This window comes from Macrosteles quadrilineatus, unplaced genomic scaffold (genome assembly GCF_028750875.1).
Source record: "Macrosteles quadrilineatus isolate MER2022 unplaced genomic scaffold, UCM_ALF_1.0 Scaffold_1__1_contigs__length_201487025, whole genome shotgun sequence".
Lineage (NCBI taxonomy): Eukaryota > Metazoa > Arthropoda > Insecta > Hemiptera > Cicadellidae > Macrosteles > Macrosteles quadrilineatus.
The window spans coordinates 190,819,255-190,845,550 of NW_026542594.1; the positions used below are offsets into that span (position 1 = coordinate 190,819,255).

The following is a 26,296-nucleotide window of genomic DNA, read 5'->3' on the forward strand; positions in this document are numbered from 1 at the left end:
ATAGTTATTTGTGCAACTAGTGAGAAAAGTGAGCAATTGACTCACTCGAGAGAAATCCTTACTCACGAGCCGTAGGCGAGTGAGGAATGGTTTCTCGAGTGAGGCAATTGTACTTTGAACTCGAGTTGCACATTATACTTTTCCTACAGTTACCATAAAACAAATAAATTTGTGAAGAAACATAACCTATTTTTACACAGAAGTGAACTTTTAATATAACATTTAATGTGAAGTGACAAATACAACAGTACAACAGCTGACCAGCTGATTTACAGCCAGTGCTGCCAACGTATTTCGCGCGCATACGACGTTGCCTGCATGTTACGCGCTCACTATTTCGTGCCTTCACGTTGCAAATCTGGAGTGAGACAAAGTAATTAGAGTGAGACAATGTTAACATTGTCTCACTGATGAGCGAATTGGCCACTTTGCTTTTTCAAATCAGTGAGAGAACATGTACATTGTTAGGTAACTGTAGGAAAATATAATTTCAATTGTAGCACAAGCAAACTGCACGAGAAGCTCTGTATTTTTTTAATGCAAACTTGCTACACATTATCGATAAGGATTTGATGTATATTTCAGGTTACAAATTCAATTACACTGTAAAATCAATACGATTGAATGTTCATAAGCAAGTAAATAAGTAAGCAAACACCTGGGATTGCCTTAGCTGCAATATATCTATAAGTATAAAAGAGGATGTTTGTATATTTGGCAGTGATAAACTCAGACACCGCTGAACCGATTGCCACGAAACTTGGTACATACGTGTAGAATTTCATGGAATAGGTTTATACACCATCAATTTCGTGATCCGTCCAATCGGCTCCGCCCCAGTGGCTCTGGAGTTTCCCATGTTAACCTTATGAGAAATGGAATTAATGAATCTTAACAGCTGTTTCAATTAAACAAGTTGGTTCTGTTCTATGATGTTCAATAGCATTAAAGTTACAAGGATTACCAACAGGGTGCAGCACTATTATTTCTTTTACATTTATGACAACAGCTAATTTGCAACCAAAAGGTGAGTGAGCGTAGCGAACGAACTTCAACCTGGAGGCGAGTTAGCGTAGCGAACGAGCTAACCTGAAGGCAAGTGAGCGCAGCGAACGAGCTCCAACCTAAAGGTGAGTGAGCGTAGCGAACGAGCTCCAACCTAAAGGTGAGTGAGCGTAGCGAACGAACTTCAACCAGGACGTGATTGAGCCATGCGAACGAGATCATCTTGAAAATTAAGAAGTTAAACGGGGCAAAGCCCGCGGGTTACAGCTAGTAAGTAAGTAAATAAGTCAGCGAATACCTGGGATTGCCTTAGTTGCACTATATTTTTTAATATTAGCTCATGATATACAACAACAACCCATTTTGCACCGCATACATACAGGTAAAAATCTTAAATATATTTAAATTCAAAATAATTCCTGCCATTAAACTAGCTCTTTTGTAGCGTAGACATACCCTTTGCAATTTTTATGTGTTTAAATTTCTCATTTCCTAATCAAATAGTTCTAAATCTGTCAAAATAACTAATCTATTTCCTTAATACAAGGAAAAAAGTTAAATAAGTCAATTTTATACATTTTACATCCCCCGCCTCGAAATCGAACAAAATCAACAACCCACACTAACCACAATATTACACAATATTTCGTGAAAGTACTTAGCCCTACTTTTCAGTAATTAAATGCCCGCGCTTGTACGCCTTTTTTGACAGGAAGTGCGTGGGACGAAAAGATCGGTGGTCCTATTCGGCTCCCCTGTGGTAACCCACTTACATTATCGATCTCAAAACAAGTTCGTCAAACCCAGATGGGCGAGTCTAGTGAAAAATTAAACATATATATGTAGGTATAGTAGTAAATTAAACACAATTGAGTGCCCAGGCATTATTGTATTTATATAGAAGTAACATGTTTCGTTTAGTTGTTTAAATCGTTAGTTTTGTTTAATTTACAACTTCAATATATCAGCAGCCCTATTTCGTGAACACCAAAATCAAAATGTAGGTAAATGTAAAAGTTTCATTTGAAGTTAGTCCGTCTGTGTTTATAATGGTACAGAGTCGTTTTATATTATAAATTAGTAATAAAACATCAATGTTGGGGATGATATTTAAAAAGGATTTTGAAGCAACACGTTTTGTCTATGGAGTATGCTCTATGTACTTGCAGCATAGATATAGTTAATTAGAAAGGGGACTAAGAGATGGTAAATAGCTGTTAAATTACATTCGGTTTGAGCAAATAAATGCATAAATTCGAGAGAAGATACGAGTGCATATGCCTTATGTTGAGGAACAAATAAGAAAACAAACTTGCACTTGTCTGTAGGCTACATAAATATATCAAGTCTAAATATTCTTAGAAGAAGAATAATATTATAGTTGGTAAATGTGGTACCAAATATTCATAGCCTACTTGAAATATACATGTGGTAACATCATAGGAATTAGACTTATAAGACACTGCAGCTTGAATAGTTGCATATAATTTTGTCATTAGTTTAAAACAGATGAGCAATTGTTTAGTAACAAGGAAACACCGAATATGAACATATTTGTTTGGAATAGCTTGTATATATTTGTGCTTCAACTAAAATTGAAGCTATTTACACAGGCGGGTTACGAAACTAGTGTTTTGTCAATTTAAAGTACGTGGTATAGTAGTAAAATAAATATTACACCATTATTTCATTCTAAGAAAACGTAGTCACTTTTTGTCTTCTTCATTTTATCAAGACACAAACTTTCCTTTATACATCACGTATTTAAAGTCCACAAACGGTTTCATGTCATTAACTCCTACGCTAACCTGTAAGCTAAACGTTTTAATTGCCAATAACTAATGACGCGTAATTATTCGAAGACATCATTTACGAGGCAATTTGATATTCAGATTTCCCGCCATAATCGTCAGCCAAGACTAATGGAGGGAAAGATGCCTTTGTGGTAGCCGATGTTCAATGATATTCATCAGCTGTTCATTTTGTCCCTCATTTGTTTCTGACGCGAATTGAGAATAATTTGATTTCAATTACTTAGGCGGAGGTATAATTTTCTAGTTTGCTCCAGTTTTGATTATTTTTCTAGGTGATTTGTAACGTTAATGCGACGGTTTGAGAAATGGTCAAATATTAATAAATATGGTAAATAGGTGCGATTGAATGCTAATCAAATATTTTGTGATTGATAATGAATGGATACTTCTTGAATTTCCAAAAGAATTGACCCTTTGAACTCTGCCGAAAATGCAGCAATGTGTTTCCCTCATTCTGTTAACAAAATAAGACATTTATTTTTAAAACAATTTTTTCGTAGACACACACACTGTATAGGTGATAAGTAGTAATATAACGGGTTGAGGTACAACTCATAATCATCCCATTTCGTTCACTTTTGTATATATTACGTACTGCTTATATAAAAATATCAAAATACTAAAACAACTATACAAAAATTCATTTTTTACAAAAGCTATCCCACAACAAATATTAGTTTAAATTGTCCTCGACTTTTTTGACGTTTCAAGCCGTTGATAAATTGTGTTTTTGTTTAAATAAATGAGAATACCTTAAGACATATTGAAAAAGTAACCGGTGACCGTTATATGTTTTAAATTTGTGTCCAAGTTAAATATTACTTTCAAACATTTCCACTCTATGCAATCAATTATGCGTTTTTACAATTCTTTATGCATAAACTGAACCACCCAGCAATAAAGTGGAGTTTGGAAAAGCACGTCAGGTTTTCCAGCTAGGTGCGACCGTGGCGTTACCATCAGTTTAGTGTCTAAAACCACTCAAGTTGAGGTAAACAAGTTTGTGTGAAACAACTGTGGGCGATCAGAACACGGGAGATTACTTTGGTGAAGATAAAAAACAGAAAATGTATTGACCAAGACAAGAGTGAATTAGATCGTTTTGAGTAGTTTGCAATCCAGGACTTAGATAACAACAATATAAACAGCTGATGAATAAATGCATAGAGCTAGAGGTTAACGTTGTTTTGAAATTAAATTAACTTAGCATATAATAGTATTTTATTTCCTCACTAGAGCATAAAGTGGTTTTTTCGACACGATATCAAGTTTGACGACCTGTGGGGAAAAAGAGCGGAGGTTGAAAAGGTACTTTCACACTTGTGTTGGACAATATTTTTTGTTCAACACTTATAAATAATAACAAAACTATAATTTCCTACAAGGTTTACCTTTTAAAAATAATATCAAAATGATATACGTCATGCTTTGCTATTCTATTCCCATTATTTAGGAGCAACCCTACTCCGCCAACATATTTAATATTCAACGAATTTGTCGAAATATCAAATAAAGCATAAGAGGCTATGTTATTACATAAAAATCCACAATATGAGACGATAATAAACATAAAAAAACATGTTTCTAATGATGCAGTAATATTTTTACCAATCGAGACTATTTTTCAGTGGACGAATTGTTAAGTTGAATGATTTTCGCTGAAGTTCTCGTTTCCATCTAATTCAATTTTTGCCAAGGGTGTAAAAGCACTGTTTTGGACCATCAAAGCATGCATGAAAACAGCTGTTTTCGCTGCAGCTTACGCAATGATATATTTATCATTACTAGGACACTAGTGAATACTTTCAACTCCAGCAAAACTGAGACAAATGAGCAAAGAATAATTTTGTCAAATAAAAAACGGATTAAATCGAATAACACAGAAACAGTTATTTAACAAGGGAGATAATCCTAAATTGTTTCTACGAGTTTTGAATGTCTACTGCATTATTCATGGTTGCGCATTTCTTGTCTAAAGTGATTCCGATTCTGATAGATACTGATGGAACACCCACGCCATAGAGTAAGAATCGGACAGACGCCTACGACATAGAGTAGTAAACTGCCCACTGACGTAGGTGGGGTTGGGGCTTGACCTGAAAGTGAAATTCTTAATTTGGAAATACTGTTCACATGTTTTGTGTGAATTGGTGGTAGAGATTTATATGCAATGAAGATTTGGGTAGAAAAGAATCGACATTGGAAATTTGGATAGGGAATGGGTGAATAAAGGAGGTGCTTAACACTTATATTAAAAAAAGTAGTAGGGACTTAGTTCAAGACGATATTATATAAAAAAATGAAATAAGAGTTAACGTCATGGTGAAAGTCAAAGCACCAGCTAGAGGAAAAATAATCATATAGCCACGATAAATGTTCGAAGAACTTAATAGTATTGTAAATGTTGCAATTCATGTAGTCAATATTTAATAAACGTGTAGTAAATATCACGTTGAGATACTTAAGTAGTCTGGACTTCGTGGATTTATATATATCCAAGACCTTAAATAGTAAAATAACATGAAAATAATGTAGATTGTAAATAAAAGAAACGTCTTATAACACTTAAAACATACATTTACGCTTATACTGTTACTCACAAGAGGGTAAATATACATAAAAGATGGTAAGTGGTTATCGATTTCGATTAGACACTCCAATCATCATCAGACCCAATGAGACGTTTCTTTTATTTACTTTCCGTAAATTTAATAACACGTACAATGCTGATCAAGAAGTTATTTAATTTTGAATTTGGTTAGACAAATAGTCACTATGTATATACTTACATTTTACAAAATGTATTACTATCTACGATGTTTGTATTACTCACAAAAATAGTAACCGTAGAAAATCTTATAATGTACTGTAAATATTTTTTTTCATTGCGCTGCCTAAAAATACAGCCAGCAAATTATAATTTTTAACTATTGGTTATTGTTACGAGCATTTTATTTGCAAGTTTTACTTATATTCGTAACACTCCTAAAAAATAATCCGTTTGAGTCAATTTATTTCATTACATTCTCTTGCTTAAAACGACTCAACTCAGTAAAAAGTTAAGGAGTAGGGACTACTAAAATCAACATGTAAACCATCACCATGTAGCGTTAAAGAGTATAATTCAACTATGTTCAATTGTGTGCCCGTTTGGGGTAACGACAAACTTCAAACTAAGAAAATATTCAAACTGCAAAAAAGAGCAATCAGATTAATCTTCAACTTAATATAGAGAGTTTTGTAGATCTGTTTTTCGTAGAAATAATATGCTGACATTCCCATAAATTTTCATTTTTAATTCAATAATGTTTCATATTCACGAGTCATCCTACCTATTACAATATATCGTACCACTTTTCATAAAAAAAAAACAAAAAAAAAACAGTCATTCTCCATGTGTATCCTTTTCAATTCTCTTCCCAATGTAATCAAGGGCAATAAACGATAAAAAATATATTTCTAAACAATGAAGTGATGCCAAGTAGAAACACAATTTTGCACGTCAAAACACCTGTTTACGCAGTCGTAAATTTCCACACCCGCGTGTGTAAAGAAAAACAGTCGCTTGCACAAGGTCAAACTCTGTTTTACTTATTGTAAACCCCTTGTTAGTGCATAGCTATTTAATGTATCAACGTTCTTAATACAGTACCTTTATTGTTGAACTAACAGATTCTACTACAGTATGATTGACTTAACTTATTTAGATATTTCTTCACTAAAAATTAAAAGTTAGAATTGAGTGATCAAGTAGTAGTTTTTAAAACGTATATATTATTTGAAAATTTTCAAAATGATTCAATTTAATGACCAACCCCATGGTGGGAGGGTTATTTTTCATTTTCAAATTACGAAAAACTGTTTACACAAGTGTAGACACAGTTTGTTTTGAAATCGCTTGTAACGTAATGTATCTTAATGCAATCTCGCATCTTCTTAAAAATTATCGATTCACATATTTGTTTTTATATCCTCAAAGACCAAAACAACATCCGTTCAAATATACATATCGATGGGAATCCCACAAAAATATAATTATTCTTAAATCTGTATGATTCGTTACTTAGGTTTGCTGCTACGAGGAAACCTAAAGACTATACCCCCCAATGACGTCATGAAAACAAGTGCAAGTCACCTACCGTAGTTGTAGGCTTTCTGAAAGAATCACATGATTATTAATATTAGCTAATTGATCAGCTGATTCAACAATGCCTTGCAAACGTGTCGGATCCTGGTCAGTCTTCGACTTGTCGGTATCGTGTACGCGACGTTCATATTGCAAATGTTGTTTTGAATATTCATTAAAAATTTCGTGATGTATAATTTGTGTAAGTAGTGTTTTGTGTGAGTGAAAGAACTGTTGTGTTGAAGTACCATTTTAAAATGAATTCGTCGATGTGTGCAGAGTATTATAATGATGTCTTACCAGGTTCAGACGTTTTGAATAAGGTAAGTGCTTGGTTGATATCATTGGTCTTATGTGTCATTCATATTCTTAGTCCTTAATTAATTACCTAATTAGCAGTTCGTAAAACTACATATTATGTAGTCCTATATTTTTGCATATCTTCCTATTTTAGGTACATTAAAGTTACCTTTTTGTTATAAGTTTAGGTTGATTCTTAAATGTACAATTATTGAAATTAGTCACAACTCAAGAAGTGTAGCGCATAACTCAATGAAGACAACATTCATTTAATTTAAAGTATGGTTTTGAAACGCGAGTGGTATCCTATCGCATATACATTATATATATTTACATGTAGCCTAGTTCAAAAATATTTTCATTGCAATTAAATCTATTTTTTGCGATTGTGTTCTTAATGTAGGTGTTTGAGCGTTGTACAATGTATTAAATTGTATTTGAGAAAGTTAGGGGGGGGGGACTTGTGTATGTTGTATGTTTGTATGTATGTATGGATGTTTGGATGTTTGGATGAAAAGCTGTACGAACGTTTGGACAAGTGGAGGAATAGGCCTGAATTTCAAGGAGTAGAGCACTATAGAGCAATTTCCAAACATCTCTAGCTAAATAAATTCCCCGCCGAATTTCCATCGCCCGAGGTGTTCCTCACACAATGGACGTTGTAATTCAACAATAATAACACACATTTGGCCTACAGCTGTTGACGAATGGCGGTTAGATACATCACTCCTACATCACATACTCCTACACGCGGCGCCCTACATTTATATATGGCTACGCCAATTGTTAAAGGTTGTTGAAGACTCCGCTGTTATCGGTGTTAAATCATAGACAGAATTAAATATATACTGTCAGCTGTGCAGTGGTTACCATGGGTTCTGGCGTACACCGCTGGGAGTGCCGTGTATTTACGTAGGCTGCAACTCAATGGTGCTCCTAGCGGTGTGTGTCAGAATCTATGGTAACCGCAGCACGCCGGTCTATATTTAATTCTATTTGTCTATGGTTAAATACAGTATGAACCATATTTAATTAGTTATATGCTCAATTTTGAATCTCAGGAATCAATTCGGATGAGTAAGAATAATGTTGGAGTTTCAAAACAATAGAAATGTAGGTAGGGGACATGAGTTTTATAAACGGTAACTATCGTTAATAAACTATAACAGAACTGTTAAATTGGCTACACTTACAAAAATATCTTTGTTTGTTAGTTTCCTAAAACTAGGATTTCATTTTAAATTATCCTACATTATAAATCCCCAATTGTTAATACATTTTACTTATAAAAACTATTTATTATTAATTTGATGTATTTAGGAATCTTGTTCATAGTGTAATTGGTAAAATTTTACAACGTCCAGAGTATTTTTTGTGTATTTTCCCCAACACTTGGCTACAGATAGAATAAGATTTAACTACTGTGTTCCTTGCTTTAACGATGCTCTACAACCCCCCCCCCCCGTACTTTGTTACAAATCGCTCCCAATATAGCATTGGTAATGAATGACCAATGCTAATACCAATATCCAATACCAATACAATTATATTAAACGAATATACGTGTGTTGGACTACTATCAAAATTGCAATGCCCTGGGCTTCTTTACTCGTTTCATAGAGAATATTTTCTTGTATTTACCTGAGTATATAACTATCTAAAATTGTATTTTAACGTTTTTTAAACGCGCGCGTGTGTGTGTGTGCGTGCGTGCGTGTGTGTTTATAGTCCAACCACTTTATTGTCCGACCTGCTTGCCCACACACTTATCAATTAGCTTATCAGAGCAAACATTGTAAAAACTGGACCAGCCATAACCATTACCTGGACTTTCCCTCTCTAGCTACATAACTACACCTTCAAACTTAGCTATCATCATAAGTTGTCATATTGTTTTTGTAAATTAATTAGTAAATTTATCGATAGAAAATAATTTTTACCTTGTTATGTCCTTGGATGGTCTTGTGAGTAAGCTTCAATGGATATCGTAAGGTAACAAAATATTACTTTAAATTAATATCCAGCAGTAGGACAATGCATTTTAAATTGATCAGTTGTTAGATTTTGGAAAGTACAAAAGCACTCTTGGTAAGTTAAATAAACAAACTAAATTAAATGATTAGACATTCTTATCTGAAGGTGTTAGGACAACAAAAATTTTGGTGTCGTAAAAGTATATAAATTGATAGTTGAATAACCAAAATATTGAGGTTTTGAAAATTATAAATTTTGGAATCATAGGCAATTGATGAATACGGAACTTGCTTCCTAGTAGATGCAAGGTATTTCAGTTGTTTTGTGGAATTTGTTAGTGGTTTTCTCAATACGAAAACAATGTGTTGTTAATCCACTATATATTGAATCAACCCTTTTCACAAAAAAATCATTTTAAATATTTTTAATGAAAATTAGTGAAATAATAGTAGAATTATCTGATAAAATCATAATACATGTCTTGCTTAACACTTGTAGTACCATTATCAATATTCATACCATGTTCGATTTAGCTCTATACTTTGTCTTTAACTTTTGTAGCTCTTATAACTAACGCTCGTTGGTATTTTGGTATACAGTTCTGTACCAAGTATCAGGGTTTTTTTTAAATATTTACTATCGTGGGTGATTTTGACAGTAATACGATGTACAGTATTTTCTCCAGTCATATACATAGTATTTAATCATTCATTACGCTTCTACTTTAAGTTTCAAACGTTATTCTGTGTATTACACCAGTTTTGGGAGGCAACAACTAACTGTTACAACAATGGTATAACGTACTGTCGCTCCGCGCTGCTCGACGTAGTACGGTAGTTGACCACCAGTGTCGCTAGTGTCGTTCCTCTGAAGCGCCGCCAGCTGTCTGTGGATTGTCAATACATCAACAATGCACTGCCATTGCAATCTCGTCGCCATCGAGTTTTTGTACCTGTGGGGAAGCCGCCAGATCCAATTGATTTCCAGGCGCCGTTGTACGAGGAAATCGTCGGGATTCTTGGGACAAAGAAATTGATAAGTTTTGGAAGAATTTAATTTTAAAATGTAATTTTTGTAACATGGATTTTTTACAATAGTTGAGTCTGAATAAATGCAGAGGGGTCCAAAAAGTAGGGGTATACTACGAGCATAAAATAGATGTGTTTTAATTTACAAATAATATCTCCTTAGCCTACCTTAAATATTATACCATAAAACAAGGGATTAAAAGGGTGGTATCCCCTTGTCTTTGTTTATACTGTACAAGTTGAGTAGAAACAGAGTTTTTACCCCTTTAAGTTATGGTAGAATCAACAGCAAAACAGGCAAAGATGGTAAGAAATTAACTTTCGACATATACAAAGTATTGTAAAATTGCAATATATTATCACCTCCTGTTATAGTGTTCGCAAATTCATCCGAAAAGTACTGGATTTTGACGATAAGGTAATGCCTGGGTTGGTTTTCTGCTCATATACGTAACTTTGTGCACTGATTGAAATCTTATAAACATTGCTAAGAACTGAATATTTGTAAATACAGTAGGACGTTTCGACATATCCAACGAAAGTTTTGGTTGATGCAATATTGTGTACAATAAAGTTGTTTACAGTTTCAATAACATCTCATTAACTATGGCAAATATATTTAAAACATTCAATTTGATACACTTCTTAACATTGCTCTTACATTTATGTACGTTTATCGATATAGACCTTGCTTAGTCTGATATAGACAACAAATGGTAAGATGATCTCATATGTGACAATTTAGCGCAGATCACCAACCATCCCGTGTGGTCTAGTGGCTAGGATATCTGGCTTTCACCCAGAAGGCCCGGGTTCGATTCCCGGCACGGGAACATACTTTTTGTCCAACAATTATGTTCACACTCTTTTACTCTAAACCTAAACGAAACAATGTTTGATTATAATCATGAATTATTTGGATATTTTTAATATTTTAAGTTAATTTTTACATTCTTTAATAGCTTTCTTTACTTAAACTTTTCTTGCTTCGGTAAATTAACAGGATTGTTTGATTATTTTACAATTTACTTTATGAATCCGACTACTATAAATAAATGCATTTTCCCAATTAAAAAGTGGGTTTTAACGTTTGTTTGTAATGTCACTTGATGTTTTCTGATATTAAAAATCAAATTTTTGTATGAAACGTTTTGAGATACTTGGTTATTGCTTAGTGGATAAAATAGGGAACAACTGACTGAAATTTTCAGATGAGAGATTTTATTGTGTATAAGTACCATCAGGAGCCAACATTGCCTTTTGTGCAAGTCAATGCTTTTAAAAAAATAATTTTACCTTGTACAGTATTAGTCCTTAGTAAAAAATCATCAGGTATTTTCTATGAAATTTGATCAAACAAAAGGGGCAACATTTTCAACCAACCTAAGTCACAATCCCATAGTTAAGGGGGGGGGGGCTTGTACCCCAATATGTGTTTCAACCTTTTCCTCAGAATATTCAACCACAGATAGAATACTGCTCTATAGTCTGTGATTAAACATCATAAATATTTTCCCTTCGAAATCCAAGCGACAATTTTCCCTGCTGAACCTCCGAGTTGTTCTTGCAGCCTAGCTTTGACTGAGGGGCAATTTACAGCACATTGGACCTTTCAAAAGCTGCCAAAGGACTCCCCCTAACACACTGCTCTCGAGAGTGACGTCACAGGCGGTATCGACAGTCGTCCAGCTTTGACACTCAATGTGCCATGATTCATCGCAATGTTTCTTACAATAAAACATTTGGTCAACGAGCTTTTAACTGGGGGGGGGGGGGTGAAAAATGTTTAACGTTATATTTCTACCCTTTATTACCATTATTGAGCTGATAATAAAATATTTTTATCTATAAATTGCACACGATATAATCGGTTAAATTAATCATCCTGTTGAAAAATCCTTTTTGAATTTTTCTTTCATGTATGAGTTTAAAAATAATTGTGATGTAGAAAAACGAGAAAAAAAACCATTGTGGTCGGCTGATCACTAAAGGCTTTTAAAATAACAAGAAAACCCTCCATTTATTATTCTAAGCTGAAATTTTTACATATTATGTTGTTTTACGTTTTCGCCCCGAGGTGGTTTGATGTCATAACAGACAGGGATGATAAAAACACAACCCTAATGAAGCGTAAACAAACTTTTTCGGCCCGAGGGTTTTATGTGGTGTTTTATATCTTGTTTTACATCAGAATGTGTATTTAGAATTTATTTTACCTGTTAGTACATATATTTACATGTATTTTGCAAACAAATTTTGTGTGCGAAATATTTTAGCCAAGATTTGTATTTTCAAAGTGAGTTGAAACTTTCCATCTTTATATATTAGCGATTTTCCCTTATATGGAATAAGCTATTACCGTAGGTCTCATGGTTTTGAGGTCCCCAGAGGGTAAAAACACAATCCGTTCAAATTCATACACATACTAGTATGAACGGACTATGGGGGGTTATATGGGGTAAAAATTGATTTTCCCGTTTTTTACCCTAAAGAAAAATCATAATTTCTCTCCAAACCATTTTGTCGTGCTTGAAAAAAGAAAAAAAATAATTAAAATTCCCATGTTAATCTTATGGAGAATAAATAAATTGTTGTAGTTTGCTTGTTTATGGATATATTTATACATTTCGAAATTCGGTTTATTTCATACTAAGCTATCAACATTGCAATAAAAAACACACCTCAACCTTGCCTGTACCTTTCCTGTAGCAGCAAACCTAAGTACATATTAAAATTAATGTTATTTAAATAGGAAATAAATCCGAACATTTTTAAGGGATATTTTAGTAGAAATCCAGCCAGGTAAATGGAAATTCGCTTAGTCTGCAGGTTTGCTGTGGCGGGGTATTTCTTTATATTGGTTTTGTCTTAGAAAAGCAATTAGAAAACTAAAATACCAATATTTTTCAACACGAACTTAAACCCCGTGTTATGAGGAGAAAACTTTTAACAAGTGTAAGTATAACAAGACATTTAACCAGCATATGGAAATATATTCCCTTAGCAAACATTTTACGTTCAAATATCAACCTTTTGCCATGGTTCAGTACGAACCAATAGTCTCAAAATAAACTAGAACTTCTCTATATTTTTTACAAGTATGCCTGATAGAGTTGGAAACTTTTTGAATATTTAAATTTTGATATGAGTTTAGTTTAGAAAGTAAGCCTTGTAGCCAGAAGACGAATGCTTTGTGCCAATGTAGACCTTGACTAAAGATACCCCGAGGTTTGTAGTTCCTCTAATTTCATCTCATTGTTGTTTTCGCGCCCCAAAATCTCCCATTCGCTTTCTTCGCTGATGTATGTAATCAAAAGTGTTTGACAATGAAACTTTAGCTTGGGGCAAGAGGTTTGTAGCCCGGGTCGAATCTTCGGAATACAATTGAGGTTCAAACCTCAACTGTGTCTAAATAAAGTTTAAGACAAATATTTGTGTCAATTCCTACTTGGCCTCACTAGCGAATATGCCATGTAATCGTAATGTAATTTTGCTATGTGAATAAGCTAACATCGTACTTCTCACGGTAAGACCTGCATTCGGGACCGAGTTACTTTTCCGTTTTGATGTCCCATGAGGCCAAAAAGACCATGCTTTTGAAAAATTAGTTTACATCAGCGCACCCCAAAAGTCAATCACACACATTAAAATGGGTCAAATTATACCTTGGAATGTTTAGTTTAAACATATTTGTCTATTGTCTGAAGTTACAGTATATTTACCAGTGTGCATTAAGTTATACCAAAGAATTAAAAGAATGAAGCAGATAATTAAATTTTAAATCTAATGTCGTTCCCTTAAATTTTACAACTAATTTTTTTTTTGAAACCGTAGTATATCCAGTCAATTCAAGTAGTTAATAATCCCCCTTTTGTCATGCTATCAACGCCATTCTATCTAAGGGACCTGCCAACAATCGGTTTCCAATTTTCACCCATCTTCCATGACGGTAACCAGAAGACGTGTGATATATTTACCCTTTTCTTGTGATATATTTACCCCTGTGTGTTGAGATTGTGATATATTTACCCCCTGTTGACGGGTTTACCCCCAGAATGGCTCACTATAGACTCGGGACACTACTTGGCGCCTCCCAACACAAACACATATATGACCCTAACTGTAAATCCCTCATCATGTGTGTGTTTACAGTGCGAGAAGCTTCTTGGTAGATTCGGTGAGAAAATGTTTTATACAAAAAAATTAGACTCTTTACTATCGCAGGGCTTTTAAACGCGTGTGTCGCTTTTGTTCCGCGGTTGAAGGCAAATTTTTTACATCATTTTTGTATCTGGGGTCAGCAGGTAGATTTTGGGGCCGAAATATAGTTTTTGTTTCGCGGACATCTCTCTTGTTCCGAAAGAGAGGTGATTGTACTCTCACTCCCCCCAATCCCCTCTTTTGCTCTCCTCCTAATTCCCCCTTTCATAGGTTAGGTTAAGTTTGGTCAAATTATTTAAATTATTGATATTTTTGGAGAAAATGATAATCAAACGAGTTTTAAAGCCTGCATGAAAGAAAGAATTAGGAGGATTGCGAATTATAGGGTGTGGGGGAGGGAGAGTACAGCCCCCTCTCTTTCGGAACAAGAGAGATGTCCGCGGAACAAAGGTGATGTTTTGGCCGGTACCGAAATCTACCTGCGGACCCCCGGAACAAAAGTGATGTGAAGAAATTATAATAGTCTTCAACCACGGAACATAACAGCCTTTTAAATGAGGCAGTTGACACACTATTTCGACAGATAGAGTTAATTATTTATCCTAGATTGGAGAGTTGCAGCTTTATGTGTTCTTTGAACCACCCAGTTATTTAGCCTAAGTAACACACAGATAAATGCCATTTGTGATACTGTTAGGCCTACTACAAATTGTTGAAAAAAGTTAATGCTAAATTGAACAACAGGATGGCGAAAGTATTGCAAGTAGTTCGGCAAAACCTCAAATATTTGGATTGCTAAAACAGACCAAAGTAACAAACAAATTCCGAGACGAATGTTTTAGTTTTGGAAGCAGTCCAGTTTTACATTCGGTGTAGCATTCACGTCCAGAATATTCTTTCGCTCAGTTTAACCTGTTATGTAGCTCAAGGTTAAGCTATATGTATATTTTATAAATCAGTGAAATAAAGTTCTTGGCAAGCTCAATAATTTCATCCTTGGAACAAAATATTCTCAATAAATCTTCGTAAATGAGTTGGTTTTACAGTAAAAAAATTGTCTTTACAGCGTATTTGAATTTACGAATACCTATTATTTTTATCCAACCATGATTGACCATAATATTGTGTGTGTAAGCAGTCAGAAGCAAAAATCCTTTGAAATCGTACAATGACAGTATGCAATGTTGTTGAATTTTATATTATTTGAATTTTCTTTCCTTTAAATACTAACCTCAATAAGGCAATCTAAAACATTTCTACTTCGTGCGATATTTAAAATTAAAAACAAGAAGTACAGTATATAGAATAGATAATAGTATTATACACCATCATGAAGGTTATCTTCAAACGAAAACTGTTTTAGTTGTATAACATGGTTTGTTTAAATAATGGTGCTATATGACGAAAAATATAGTTCACCACACGGGCAAAAAGTGTTTTTCAGCCCTCGCTCATTTTTCCGACCTCGGCTTCACCTCGTTCGTGAAACTTGAACTCGGGTCGAAAAGTATCTCTTTGTATAGTTTCAACCCAGTAAATAATGTCTTCACTTTCATACTATTTTCCTCAAAACTAGATAAGAATAATTTACTTTTCACCTTTCACCAAATGGTTAGAATAATTAATATTGCCAAACCAAGTTATACGGTATCTAAATTGCTAAAACACCTCGTTATACATTATTCCCCGTTAACAATGCATAACCTGTTACTCCCTCGGGACACCGGGAAACTGCGGTTGCCATGGCGACCAACGGAAGGGGAAATGGGGAAATGAAACAGCTTCGGGCTTCCGGCCTTCCCAGCTTGCTCCCGTAACACAATCACCATTATGGAATTTATTCTGGAAATAAGTGACTTTGTCTTTACAAAGTGTGGTTGTGGCAACACCAGTGAATGATGTAAATTAACACACAAAATTCTTCAAAATAACTTGTAGTTATACACCAAAAGAGTTTACGTAAATTGCAAATAATATATCGTTGACTTCTTTGGTATTTGATTTTGTTTACGTGATAATTAATTGGTTTCTTTTTTGTTCCAGGTTTGTTTCCATCTTTGACTACCAAGTTTGTATTCTTTTGTTGTAAGTAAAAATTAGATTAATTATTAGATGAAGCTTACGCCAAACAGTCTTCGCTATAATGATTTTTAGCAATAGAACAGTAAACCAAATTAACTGATTGGGCGTTTTATTTATCAAACTACATACGACGAAATTTCAAAATAATTTCATTGGCCTTAGAAGCAACTAAAACAAGAGCTGTATTGAAAACCGTTCATGTGCATTAAAAAAAAACTTGAATGTCTGATTAGCCTATATAGTAGTTGTAATGATCACCTTCTAATATGAAAGTTACTGTTTAGGTCCTAGGTTAGGTTAGGTTGGGTTAAGTTCTAAGGTTATGTTAGGTTATACTGGGTTAGGTTCAAGGCTACGTAGGTTAGGTTTTCTTTATTCTGTGAATGGGCAGAGACATATAATGACTAAAATTTAATAAATAATAGCTTCCAAAAAATATGGAAGTTAGATGGTGACAGTACTGGGGTTCGGACGGATAACAAAATAAATTAAAATGCTATAGGCCAGATCACAAAAAAAGAAAAAAAAACACAAATCACACGACTGCTCGTTATTTCGAAACCACAATAAATTTTCATCAAACGTTACCATTGTGAAACTTTATCCTGTTCACCGCATAATCTTACAATGGCATAAGGAGCTCACAAGGTATCACGGACAAAGCTGGATTTGTGTCATATACAACACTTATTCGTCAGGCGTATTGTTGTCGCGGATAAAAGGCGTGTGGCGGATAGTTTGCGGATAGCGGATGGCGTATGCTTGGGTGGTCCCCGTTATTGATGATGTACAGTCGGCCACTGAGCGTTTTACCGCTGGACAATTAATTATACCGATATGACGTGCGGGAGTGGTAGCTTTAGTCATTGACTTTTGATCTAAAGTGGACTTCTCATCCTATTGTAAAATTGGGTTTCCACCTCAAGGTTTTTGGCAGTCACTGGTTTTGTGATCGAAAAATACTCCTGGGACAGTAAATTATTCCTGGTAAACAAACTTGTGAAATTATTTTAAGACAGTTTCTATAAACTTTCTTACTCCAAGAGGTAGAGAATGTATATAAATCAATTAATAAAAGTACAGTAGTATAGTACATACAGTAATATAGTAGTAAAATATATTACGCTTTCTCAGTGAGAAGAAAGAGAATTTTCGTAGTGAAAATATGTTTTTTAGATAAAATTATAATATTTGTACATTATTTAACTACATACACACATTTAACTACATTATTTGTACATTATTAACTAATTTGCAATTAGTTTCATCGTAGAGGATCCACTTCTCTATAGTCCCCCCTTTAACTTGAGGAGTGTGTAAAGGTGTCGCTCAGCCAAAATCTGCAATCGTAAATCCCAATAGGCAACAAGAAATAAATGGGAACAATCAAAACATGATATAAATAAAACCCCTATGTCTTTAAACAGTTCCATCCGTTTAAATTTCATTGATGTCGAACCAATAAATCTATCTCAAGTTATACCGTAGAACACAGAGAATAGACCTTGGTGGAGAGAATAGACCAGAATAAACCATCGTAATATGCCTAGATCGATAGATTTAGCATTGGCCAAATCACAGTTGTAAGGGTTTGCATTTACAAATCTAATATGGAAATTGAAAAAATCATCCTTTGACATGGTATGCAAATATTTGTGAATTGAGACGAATTCATTTTCTCATAGGGGACTTCGACTGTTATAATATCGAAAATCAATTGGCTTAACATGTTGAGTATATATTTTTCAATAAAAAAAATGCTTGCTAAATTTTGTCTCTAACTTTTTGCGTCACCTTCAGAATTTATTGATTATTTTGCAGTGGTGTACTGTATCCATAGACGAGTCAGTCATATTGTTTACTTTGGCGCACCATCATAATTATTTTTTAAATATTAGTTAAATTTTAGTGTAAAAAATTTAAGTTGCAAAGAAAATTAGCAAAAATACAGTGTTATGAAACGAAACACTTACATACATGACTGTATCTCATATCTTGTACACGGACGTAAATCTTTTACATTCACTGACTGTAAATCGCGAAAGTTCGGCTTCCTCAATAACTGTCACGTATGTCATTCCGCGTTCTTGATCTCTTGATTTAACAGGGTCGCAGAGATCACCGTTGCAACCGTTCCAGTGAGGAACGAGGAACCGGTTGTTGGATTAGCTTATATATGTTGCAACAAATACGTTACAGGATTATATTCGTGATAGGAGAGAGTTCATACAAAGTCACACCCAAAAATAATTTACACTGCTACGTTCGTTAAACTATATACAAAAATAGCAATTCAATTCGAATCGTAACGAAGGAAGCAAGTTTTTCATTTGTGATAATAATGTGTCGTCCGTTTCACATTGAGTTTTAATACACTACAAAGAAGTAGAAAATTAAATATCATATTCAATGTTGCTCCCTTTAATTGTACAGCTAAACTATTTTTTGAGAAACCATAGTATATCCAGACATTTCAATTAGTTATGGACTAACTGAACAATACAAAATTAAGTTTTTTTGAAACGAGAGTTTAAATACATTAATACTTTCCAACATGAACCACCTTAGTTAAAGATTCCAATGTGAGCTTTGATGATCGAGATTGACCAAAGTTTAAATTACAGTATCTAAAGATAGAGTTTTTCTATAGGCCCGAAAATGTTTCAAAATCTTTTAGACTGAGGATAAATTAAGTCATAGATTCCAATAAAATGAGAGTATCGCAATCGAACTAGTCTAACGAAGCCAAAGCATTATGTTTACCAATGTTTAAAGGTATCTTAAGTTCGAGATCGTAACACGAGGAAAGTCTCACGATTGGATAAGTTGAAGCAAACTTTTCAAAGTTGGACAACGTTTCAATGTCTCCAGACTGACGTCTATTTTAGAACAGTTTACAGTCGCATCTATCACTGAAGATACAATCGCTCACGTACTCGTCCACTATTAAGTCCCACAAGAAGAGAGAGCGAAGACGAATGAAAGACAAAAGTTACACTGCGCTGGTAACTTGATACTCGGTTGTGAGTGCGGGGTTTATATCTTATATATGCACGGCCTTGCGCTTTGAAACCCCAATAAGGATTCAGGCTTTCTAAATAAATCTGGAAGGATATTTTTGTTTGACAGAGACAAATGTATGTAGTACTTGCGTAGATGAAGCAGGTTACTATTGCTTTACGGAGAGAGTGTAGATTTAATTTTTCTATGCGATGTATGTTTTCGTGTAGATATACTTTAAGGTGGCTTCGGGACCCCGGGTATGGATATTTTAATCTAGTTAATGTTCATTTGTGATTTTGATGGATCTACGAGTATACACAGACCTTTGAAACTGAAGTTTTGTCAACTAACTTCTAGACCCTCTTTGTGTCCCATAATGTATTATATAATGAGGTGTACATCATCGTAGCTACCAAATGATATTTAACATATTATATTTCGGTTTAAATGAATCTTGAAGGATATTTTTGTTTGACAGAGACAAATGTATGTAGTAGTTGCGTAGATGATGCAGGTTACAATTGCTTTACGGGGAGAGCGTGTAGATTAAATTTTCTAGATGATGTATGATTTCGTGATAAGTGGACCTATTTTAAGGTGGTTTCCGAACCCCCAGGTATGGGTATTTTAATCTAGTTAATGTTCATTTGTGATTTTGATGGATCTAGGAGTATAGGCAGACTCTGAAACTGAAGTTTTGTCAACAAACTTCTAGGTCTAAACTCTTTTTGTGTCCAATAATGTATCCTTGGTTTTTACACAATCTTAGCCACCATTGACTTTTTTACATTTTATATTTTAGTTTAAATGATTTAATGAATTCTGATAAGGACGTAAAATGAAATACTATGTTTAGATACTGGAAATGTTATTTTGCCCCAAGTTTACCACCTAATTAAGTGTTATCCTTGACTACAGTGAAGAAGGATGGATATTTTACTAAGTAGTAACTTCTTCGATGTACTACTGAGTAATATTGGATTCTTCAATGTCCAAAGTCAATGGTGTTTTATCTTAGCTTAACTCTTTAAACGGTAGACTACTTCTAGACTCAAAATAACATAAAAGTATCAAGAATTAGCAGAGTTCAGCAGAATTCCAACTGAATCAGCATAATATAGCGTAGGTTAGGCTGGTATGGATACCATACATGGTATGGTATGGTACATGCATAAAATAGATTACTGGAATCAGCAAAAAATGGGTAAATTTTCCTTGGTAGCAAATTGTAATGGGACTTGTTGCTTTTAAATCGGTGAATAAATTATATTATTTGTTATAAAAATGTAATGCATTTTTGTTGTGGGATGATTTACGCTATGTTATTGATTAAAAATAAAACAGAAGGTCTACGAAAAGGGGAAAAGTGAAATTGTATTGTTTTTGTTTAAGTAAATTATTTCTTGATGTGGCGTTTGTTTAAATTAGTTTCTATGATTAATAATTCTTTCATACATATTATAAACACGTAAGTCATTTATGGTATTTCCTCTCTTTTTTCTCAAGTTTTATGAATCTTATGGTAAAACCTCATAACCGATAGAGCCTAGGGAAATGGTGGAATGGACCAAACATGATATCGGATGAGCAGCGCAGGACAGTGGGGCGATGCCGATGGGAAGAGACGGTGGAAGGGAGGAGAGAGGGCGGAAGGAACCCTTATATTTTGTGGGTTTCCGGCAGCTGAGGGCTTTAGCACTTTGTTTTTATGGTGTACCGTCGGTCGTTTTATATGGCTATGATAATATACCTGTCAATAAAAAACTTTCTAATATTAGCTGAAATGTTTATGAAAACGGTAACCTTAAACAAACACCACCTATGTTAAAATTTAGTGTGGTCTTTTATCTTACTACTACAAAAGTATTTTAGCACTTAATTTTTCGAAAACGATTTTGCAAGTCTGGGATCAAATAAAAAATAAATTGCAAAACTGAAAATTTAACATTACACCTTACCTGTTGCAGCATATAAATACTCAATAAACCTAATTTTATTGAACAAAATGAATAAATTTGGCATTTTAAATGACATATTAAAGTGTAAATGAAATCAGTCTACAGGTTCACTGCGGTAGGGGTATACCCTCTTCTGTCCTTATACATAGTTGTCTTATAAAATTTATGTTAAAAAGAATGTATTTCATTGAGAGATTGACGAATATGTATTTTTTATTTACTGTATCTACAAAAAATAATACTCATACTTCACCAATAAACTGTCTTATTCAGTATACTGTAGTAACTTTTGTATCTCAAATATTTTCATAACATTTATTTGTAAAACAAAATGTAATATTTATATGATCACATAATACTTACGATACTGAGCGAAATATTTGGTCAGATGACTCATACACTCCCTAAGGCACTGCGCGTTGTTCCAAACGTTGTGTGACCCGGTCTAGTTGTACAGCGTGGGAATTCGGTCATCAAGTTCCCGGGTTCAAATCCCACTAATCACCAATGGATTTTTTCGAAGTGAAAATTCCGCTACCCTCATGGCCTAGCCTGAAGTACTCCAATGTAAAAATGGTTCTGGGACTGAAATGCGTCCTCCAGATATGTATAGTATGTATGATGGAACCTGTCTTCTAACCCTGGGAATCTCTCGAGCCATAACCATTGGCCAGTCCCCAGGTAATTGAAGGGGTCAGAAGGCAGGTTCCGTCATACAGACTATATTATCTATCCTGAGCTATCTTGCACGTGTTCCCCTCGTTACATTTCCCTCACCTTCCTGTAACGATCTTTTGTCTAGTTAACAAGGCTCGACTAGAATGTCAACTACTGTAGTACATTTATGTGCATGGTCCACGCTGGGGTTTTACGATAATTAGGTTGAGTGTACGCGTGATGTGCGTTCTTTTTATCTCGGAAACTGATGAGGAAGTATTTTGTTTGCTCTTGTTGTTTATTGTGTTTGTTTCTACTTCTTTACGTGTGGATGTAAAATCTTCTATTGTTTGAGGTGTACAACAAGGTTATTTTTACTTCCTCCCACTTACGTAGCATACTTCTACAGGATATAGATATATTTATCTATATAAATATTAATTTCTTCAAAGGTTCGGTACTGTATGTGATTACTAATCTATGATATCTTTAGGCGTCTTTTTAATTTTTTTAATGTGATTTCCCCATAAAATAACGAAACATTGGTTGATTACAAAATTGCTTAAACAAATTGGATTTAAATTTGGTATGTTATGGTATTTTTAACTGTTAATATAATGGTACAACCCCCAACGCTGGAAAAGTTTCGGTTGGAAAGTTATTGCTGTTTTTGTGATTTCCAGTATAAAATTACCCCAACCGCTTTTCCAATATAAGGGTTGCAGGCAAGCTATTGCGAGAAAGTATGTGTCAGTTTGATGAAACTATTTAATAAATATTTCTTATGGATACAATAAAATACGAATTTAATCAATATTCGATCATCTTACAAATGCACTGTTAATGTTTCAAGGAGTATAGTAAAACATGTTACGATGGTTACTAATCGTCTATTACAACTTACACTGGTCAAGTTCAGGTCAAATGGGACGATAAAATTATTTTTATATCACATTATTGATTTTGAAAAATAATGCTGGATTATTTACTGTATTCTATAATTTGTGTGGTACAGTTTGCATATGAAGATACAATAACAATATAAAATAAAATCACAAATGAAGGAGAAAAAATCAAAGATTTGGAACCAAGCAGCTATTTTATTAGTGGTATTTTATATGAATATCAGACTGAATTGAAGGTGCAGTTCTTTCAATTATTTGAATTATTAAATTAATCCCCCTAAAACGACATAAAATTTAAAATTGTTCAGAGCTACGTAGTATTTAACCATAAACCACCCTTTTAACTAGTAACTAAATAACTTAATTAACCGTAGTTATATATTTCACCAAACCAGAAATTAGTACGATTCGTCCAAAGTTGTAAAAGAGAATTAATAAATTAAGACAAATGGCTCAGCGATTCTTTACTTTCTCTCGTATTATAACTGGAAACAAAGGCCGAAATCCCGGCGACAATGTAGGGTAAGATGTATGGGCTGAGAGGGTCTTTAGAAACTCAACCTCATCCATTACCCTCTAAATTACCCCTAAAATTACATTTAGAGGACTCCAGACGACAATTATTTACTTGATTAGTGGCTAAGCCTAAAGAGAAAGTTTGGTAATGGCGAATAATCTAATAACATAATGTTTGATGTTGATAATTTTCCAATAAATGTAGTTTGTTTGATTTTAGAATGGCCTTATAACGTATAAGAGGTTATTTACATATTCAAAACTACTTTTTTATTTATTGAAGCATTAATTAATTTGTCAGTAGATTAGAATTGCTGTGTTTTTATACTTAAAGGTCAATTGTTTTAGTTATAAGGGGTTTTCTATCTCTATATGTTATCTTCCACAGAGCACTAAAATACTCTGTGACCTCTCTGGGTTTTCAGAAGAACCTGTATGAATTAGATAAATGTAGAAATATGGTCGTTTCAAACGCGGAGGGGTTTTATCTAAAACGTTACTTGTTGTTTTGGACCCTTGAAATATTCAGTCAGGAACTGCACATTCGATATTTTCTGATTTACATTCTTCTAAATATGACTACTTAAAAATAGTTAACTTATTGATTCTTTAATATTGCAAAGTTTTCTTTAAGCACATTCGAATTTATCATAGAATCTTGAAAGAAAACCATACAATCATAGTATAAAATTGCATAAAATCATACTATATAGTCATCATACAATCTTAGATAGTTTTCAATCCTACTACTCTGTGAATTAAGGACTTGTTAGATGGTCGGGAAAGCTGGCTTAGGACTTCTAACATTTGAGTATATAGTAAATGCTTCTACTGACTGAAATCATTTTCCTTGTATAATGGATTAGACATTATTTCCTTGGACCAGTTGCAGACATTAAACTAAAACCAGCTAGTTTACCCCAGATCATTTAACTATAGCAAAATTACAATAAAAACCTAGGTGACTAACATAAGCATAGCCTCCTCTAATAAAATCCGTTGATCATTTTAAATCACCATTTTAAATCATTTCCAATTTTGCTTGTAAACCCATATAATAAACTCATGAACATGTTACAGATAGTAACATATAATCGGCTTTAAGTCCGCGCATTTCTCCAGATAATTACCCAGCTCTCCCAAGCATTGTACGGATTCCTCCTCAATCTCGTCCATTACCACGTTCTTCTGTCGACTACCAGGAAGTCGGCCACCTTCAGAACGACAGTTGACATTTTCTCTGTGCTAGAATGTCATCGCACCACCTGTTCAGTGGCCACTGTTGTTGTTCTGTTTACGTTTCTTGGTGCTTTTGATGATTTTTGCGTGTATTCTTGTTGCTGTTATTGTTTGCAGATTTTTCTTTTTTTCTTTAGTTGCAGCTGTGTTTTGTTGTTGTTAGTCTGATGGATTTGTTAGATGCCATTTTAAGAATATACTTTCACATGAAAATACTAAATGGCCTATTAATTTCATATTGTTTTATTTCTTCAGCTGTAAGTAGGCAAGGGTGTTGACCGTTCACTTTGGGCCTGTATATTTTAAGAGACTCTAGAGAAAGATTTGCACTAGGTTTGACATTTTCTTACACTATTTATTTAAAATATAACATAATTTGTTATTTTGTACCATCAAAGCTACCAGCTTATTGTCCACCAGTGTTATAAACAATAATGACTATCAATAACTTAAAAAATTGTTAGATCTTAAAAATAACATTTTAATAATAAATTTTACGACACATTTTTCAAGATATAACCACGGCGGAATAAGAAATATAATTCAGGAAAATCTAGAGTAACCAAATATTGATATTTGATACATAGTTTGAACGCAGCAACAGGCGTACATAAGAAGCCGCATCTGGCGTAGGTTTAGCATTAAACATGAGTTACGGTCATGTTTGCTTCTTAAACATCCACGATTTCGTATGATTCGAACCTTTCCAGGCTCAAGATCGTCGGATAGAACATATTGTAATAACGCTTGGATGGAACGGAATTATGGAATAAAAATTCTCTTCACTATTATAGTTCAGATTGTGTTCACGTTTCACATCGATTGTTTATTACGATAATTTGATTATGTACAATTTATTCAGTAATATAAACTGCCTTGAGGTAGTATTTCTTGTACAACATTTGCGTTATAGAAAGGGTATATGCTCTCTTTAAAAATTCAGTCAAAGGAAAACAACATTTAAGTAATAAGTGCACTTAGGCTACGCGTTGATGAATTGAGAAAACACGCTAAAACTTCCGTTTCACAATAGGATGGGAAGTCTATACTCTGTATGATGCAACCTGTCATTTGACCCTATCTACCTGAGGATTGGCGGGTCTTTCCCAGGTAGACCCGGTCAGGAGTCAAGTTCCACCGTACAAACTATAATTGCTGTATCCTAATGGTCGTAGTTATCAAATGTCTATAAACTCATTTTCGTTTTAAAGTACTTCCAAAATGTGATAAATCTTCATCTAAAGGAACTAGTCTATTTCACGCTAACAACACGAAACCTTAGAACTCATTTGGACAAAACAAATCGACATATTTAGGTTACAAATCAATCAGTTTTAATAGCGGGTTTAGTTAAGGTTGGCATTCCTGATATAAGGATCGGACTGGGTCAAGGGCCTTGCAGGACTTGCAAGGACATCCAAGGATAAGGATTTCGTAACACGCAGTGGTAGACTGCGCGGCGTCAACAGGACTTTCACAAATCCTTTGGATTCTGCACGCACTGTGATTCTAGAGGCAGGGGTCCTTG

The 26,296-nt window shown here is 34.1% G+C and overlaps 1 protein-coding gene and 1 non-coding gene across 4 annotated transcripts in view; both read left to right on the forward strand.

Moving 5' to 3' along the window:
* The window catches only part of LOC128992600 (uncharacterized), a 359,698-nt gene that overhangs the window by 45,580 nt on the left and 287,822 nt on the right, over nt 1-26,296 (forward strand). The gene's annotated exons all lie outside the window — the stretch shown is intronic.
* Nucleotides 11,009-11,080, forward strand: Trnae-uuc (transfer RNA glutamic acid (anticodon UUC)). The gene has a single exon. It is a non-coding gene; the product is annotated as a tRNA-Glu (tRNA).